Below are 5830 nucleotides of genomic sequence, written 5' to 3' on the forward strand. Positions count from 1 at the left end.
TCCATGTGGATTCTGTCTTGAAAACTGCAGCAGAAATCCACGGCTGTGCCACGTTTCACAAGTAGATTTTGCTCTGAAAATGCCCAAAGTCGACTCGTGTAATTTCCACTATGAGTCAATGCAGATCTGAGAGGAGTCGTGTTGGAAATTCTGCACCCAGATTTTGCCTATCGACGGGGCTAAAGCTGTGCTTGAATCTGCAGAAAATGTGCTGTAGAAATGTGGCTTAGCCAGAAAGTTTTTCTCTGTGACTTTAGATGTGCAATCTGCATCGGAGCCCGCCGTGTGAACATAACCTTACCCATGTTCCTCCCTGACAAGCTGTGGGGAGGGAGATAGTGTAAACTATTATGAAAGTTCTTTTTATTTGCAATTAAACTTTATTGGCCGTAGTCCTGCCTTTCTGTAGGCCACAAAATGGTGAATAGTGCGGTAGGGAGCTCATGGCCGCCTGCACGGCTTCCAACTGTTTTGGCCGCCTGTGGATGCCAGTGCAGTTGAGAGTTGATTTCAGCTTAGGCACCTGACAGGCCCCATCATATCGGTGGTCCTGAGCTTCTGCCCTATTGCTCTCCCCTCTCTAATCCATTCTGAATGTAGCAGCCAGGATTATCTTCTTGGCAAGCAGCTACATTGATGCCTCCACCCTGGGCTGGTCACAGAGCTAACTGTCCGTCAAATACAGAATACACTCATCCATAAAGCTCTCCCCAGTGCTGCACCTCCCTCGGTCTACCAACCTGCCTGTGCTCTCCGCTCAACTTAATGACCTTAACCTAAATTCCTCTTTAATTAGAACCTCCCACTCGCAGCTTGCGAAAAATCTTGAAGCCGCATCAGTTTTCTGGAATGCGCTACACAGGCAATCAGGTGTATTCCCAATGCCCACAATCATAAGCATGCCCTAAAAACACATCTTTTTAGTGAGTCTTACCATGTTCCCTAATGTAACTCCTCTCTATCTGCCCGGCTTCTACACGCTATATAAATAATGATAATAATCTAAGAAGACGACAAACAGACAATCAAGAACTCTTTGGCTTGCTAAGTGAGTTTACCCTCTCAGGTCGGGCTCACGCGAACAGGTTGGATTCTGCAGACGGGACACCCGCTGCAGATTCTGGCTGTGAACCCGGCCAGTGACCCTGCATTTCTGATTAAACTGTATTGCGAATGACCGCAGCAGCTCGCCCTCAGTCGTGCACAGTACAGTGTTTTTTAAATAAACGCAGCATATTCTATTTAACCACATCTATCCGCGACATAAAGCCCATTGTTCTCTATGGCCGCGGATATGCACCTTCACTTTGTGCTTCTTTTCCTTCTCCTCTTCCTCCAGAGAAGGAACAAGAAGCATGGTGGTTTAGTGGATAGCACTGTCACCTTGCAGATCTGGAATCTAAGGGTCAAATCTGACCCAGAACAATATCTGCATAGAATTTGGATGTTCTCCGTGTTTGATTTTTTTCTTATTCTTCTCTTCCTCCAGAGAAGGTAAAAGAAGCATGGCGGCTAAGGGGGTAGAACTGTTGGCTTGCAGCCCTCAAGTGGTAGGTTCAACTCTGATCAAGGACAACATCTGCATGGAGTTTTACAAAGTCTATGCAGATGTTTTCCTTGGTCAGATTTGAACCTAGGCTCTCAGCACTGCAAGAGAACAGTGCTAAACACAGACCCAAATCCATTCAATCACCACACTTGTGTTCAATACTAGTTTCATGTTTTGGTTTTTTTAAAATAAGTTTTCAGTTAAATTCGCACCTTGGACCAAACCAAACTTTTTGATGAACTGAACTTTTGAAAATTTCACTTCCTTCCTTCCTTCCAATGCCACTGTGGGCAGGTCATATGTCTAGCAATGTCCCTGTTTACTAGTACTGCTGCAGTGTCCGAGTAGCGGGCCCACAGATATGGAGATAGTGGGATAGATTGAGGCTTTGTCACCAGGCTCTACCATCTACTCTCCTGGGGTTAGCACGGGACCAGTCCAAGTTACCGCTGGGGGAGTTTCACAGGGCAACCCAATATGTGGTTTACCTTAAAGTCCTCTCAGTCGTGAAGCCACCGTTCAGTCTTCTGCGGTGAATCCAGATGATTGAAATAAGTGGTCCACACACAGGAATAATGCTTCAAAGCAAAGTCGGGAACAGTCGGCAGTGCTCATTTATTTGTCAGATGGTTAACAGTCCAAAACAATTTACATAGGCCATCAGGACACTGGTGCAAGTACAATAAGTGGTGTGACAGGGAGGAATCACAAGATGACAGACGAGTCCACAGTCTAAGTTATCTGTGGGGTTCTGTTCCCTGCCCCCTCTTCAGCTCTCTACCGGTCAACACTCACTTTTGAGAAGTAGAACTCAGCGCTGCATGGCAGCTCCTCTCAGTCCTCCAGGTCAACAGCAGAAAGGCTTGGGTGAACTGGGCCCGGGGCCTGCACAAGGCAAATCGCTCAGCCTTTTCCATCCTGGGGCTCCTCACAAGAGAAGGCACAGTCTCTCCTACTCAACAGAAGTCTCTCTTGCAGGACTCTTTGCAGTACTCTGGCTTAGACTCAGTCTCCCTTGGACTCCCGCAGGAAGACCAACTCTCTTACACTCACCTTGCAATCACATATATATAACATGGTCACATGACAAACAAGATACATTTTACAGCCAGTAACCCATTCAGTGCTGTAGAGGTGCAATACACATCAAATTCATGCAACATAGAAGACACTGACAATACATAGGCACAAGACAAATGCGTTCATACTTATGGAGGGGCCTGTTAACTCTGGGCCACTACACTGCATCAGTGGGTCAATTGAGAGCGAGCTCAACCTGAGCCTTGCATCAGCGCCCATAAAACTTTAGCTACACCCCTGTTTTACAAGATAGCTCTTATTCCTGCTTTGGTGATGGGCAGGTTGTTGGACGGCAGCACAGGCTGGAATGTAAATGAGAAATCACTCCCCACCCCTCCTTTTGTGGGGGGGGGGGGCAAAGAATAGGGCATAACTACCCTGGTGGGGAAGCTGTAGGAGCTAGTAGATCTGCAGGCTGGGCTGGGGACATCCTCGGTCTAAAACCAAATCCCGTTGTGTGCATTTACCTTTTCCCCTTGACTTCCATATAGATCGGAGAGCAAAACAAAACAAAACAAAAACAAACAAAAAAAAACAAAACACATTTATAACCTGTACCTGCTCCATGCCCCTGTGTGTATGAGCCAGGACACTAGACAGTTGGTATTTTTATTTCTAGCTGCCAAAGTTCTACTACTTTTGTTCAGACCTGGATTGGGGCTGTTGTCTGTACATCACAGAGGGACAAGTTATTCACAGACTCATCCTGTTTGGTGTCTAGTTTCCAAGATATTTAAATGGCTCAAGTGCACCACCTAGTGGCTAAAAAGAAAAGATGCAGATTTGAGACATGCCATTTTTAAAGTTACACACTTGTTTCTTGAATTTGATTCTACAGATAAAGTTCTGCAACTCCTGGGAGTCTAGTTCAAGTGCGCAGTCATACATTATGCAATGTCAATAAGACTCCAAATACCTAACAGGCGCTGTTGGCTCCGCCACATATCTCCTCTGCAACTCCAGCAGACTTGCTTGTAGTTTTCAGTCAGCGCTTCCTGGTTGGGAGGTTCGAAATCCTCACCTCTAGTAAAGCTGGCTCTGATTGGTTCTTGAGCACCACAGCTTAGCCAAATTATCGCAGCACTCGATAAATCAATCACAGCCATTCAATGCGATGGCTGTGATTGGCTGAGCTGCAGCGCTTGCGAGCCAATCAGAGTCAGCGCTTCTTGGAGGCGGGGATTTTGAACCTCCAAACCAGGAAGTGTTGACTGAAAACTACCAGCAAGTCTGCAGGAGCTGAAGAGGAGACGCGCCACGGAGCCAACAGCACCTGTAAGGTGATAGAGTTGGTTTTCTTTTTCATGCAGATAGGCCTTATTTTCAGGGTAGGGCTTATATTTCAAAGCTATTAGCAGGATAGTAAACAGTTTTCAATCCAGATCTCAAGTTTCTGCCAGTAATAATTCTTTAACCCCTTCCCGCTCCAGGACGTATATATTTACGTCCTGGAGCATCAGGGTATGTATGCAGAGAGGTTGCGCGGCGACCTCTCTGCATACAGCGCGGGCGTCAGCTGTTTACTACAGCTGACACCTGCGGGCAATAGCCGCGATCGGCCGTTCGCACCTATTAACCCTTAAAATCCCCCGAAAAATGTTCGGGGGTCCCACACGGCCCTGCTGCGTTGAGATCAGGGGAGTCGTGCAGGTGTTATGGCAGCCGGGGCCTTTTGAAAGTTATAAAAGTTTAAATCACCCCCCTTTTGCCATACCTATTATTAAAAAATCTAAATCATAAAATAAAAATACATATTTGGTATTGCTGTGTCCGTAAAAGTCCGATCTATCAAAGTAGCGCATTATTTTTCCCCACATGGTGAACGTCGTCCGGAAAAAAAAATAAAATAAAGAACGCCACTTTTCCAGTTACCCTGTCCCCCAGAAAAAAAACCGCAATAAAATGTATTCCGAATTATTATGTATTCCGAATTGGTACTATCGGAAACTACAGGAGGTTCCGCAAAAAATGAGCCCTCGCTCAACTACGTCAACAGAAAAAAAATTTAAAAGTTATTGCGCGAGCAAGATGACGGCAGAAAAGAATTGAAAAAAATTAAATGTCTTTGAAAAAATAAAAAAAAACACAACAACAACACTATACAAGTTTGGTATCATAGTAATTGTATACTAATACATCATAGACTGAACATGAGTCAACAATGTGATGCTGCAGCCAAAAAGGCAAACACAATTCTGGGATGTATTAAGAGAAGCATAGAGTCTAGATCACGTGAGGTCATTATCCCCCTCTACTCTTCCTTAGTCAGACCTCATCTGGATACTGTGTCCAGTTCTGGGCACCCCGCTTTAAAAAAAAAAAGACCTTGACAGACTGGAGCAAGTTCAGAGAAGAGTTACCAAGATGGTAAGCGGTCTGCAAATCATGTGCTATGAGGAACAGTTAAAGAATCTGGGAATGTTTAGCTTGCAAAAAAGAAGGCTGAGAGGAGACTTAAAAGCTGTCGACAAATATCTGAAGGGTTGTCACAGTGCAGAGGGATCAGCCCTATTCTCATTTGTACAAGGAAAGACTAGAAACAATGGGATGAAACTAAAAAGGGAGGAGACACAAATTAGATATTCGTAAAAAAAACAAAAACAAAAAAAAAAAAAACACTGAGGGTGATCAATGAGTGGAACAGGTTGCCACGGGAGGTGGTGAGTTCTCCTTCAATAGAAGTGTTCAAACAAAGGCTGGGCAGATATCTGTCTGGGGTGATATAGTAAATCCTGCACTGAGCAAGGGGGCTGGCCCCAATGCCCCTGGGGTATTATTGTATCTTGACACCACCGGAAGCTAGGAGCTGATCTGGGTTAGCAGGAGTTAACGCCCCGTGACAAGCCCCTAGCTTCTGATTGGCATTCAATTGCAAGCCTTGGAGACTGTGTGACACCCCCATCCCCCCAGCACTGACTTGTGCTACCATGGTATGTGAGCTGCCGGGAGAATGAAAAATTAACACTGCAAGCTGCGCTAATTTTCCGTCCAAAGAAAAATAAACCTAAATAGAATGGAAGCAAAAGGATGCCTGTTCATTATTTTTTCTAAACCCCATTGAAATCAATAGGAAAAAATCTGTTTTATTACAGTTTCTGTCCTCCAAAATATGGAGTAGACACAGAAACCCTGAACTGACCCAAACGCAGGTCTAATATACACTACCAAATACTACCAAAAGCCACAAAAACAAAAACACAC

The sequence above is a fragment of the Eleutherodactylus coqui genome, chromosome 8 (assembly GCF_035609145.1).
Source record: "Eleutherodactylus coqui strain aEleCoq1 chromosome 8, aEleCoq1.hap1, whole genome shotgun sequence".
Lineage (NCBI taxonomy): Eukaryota > Metazoa > Chordata > Amphibia > Anura > Eleutherodactylidae > Eleutherodactylus > Eleutherodactylus coqui.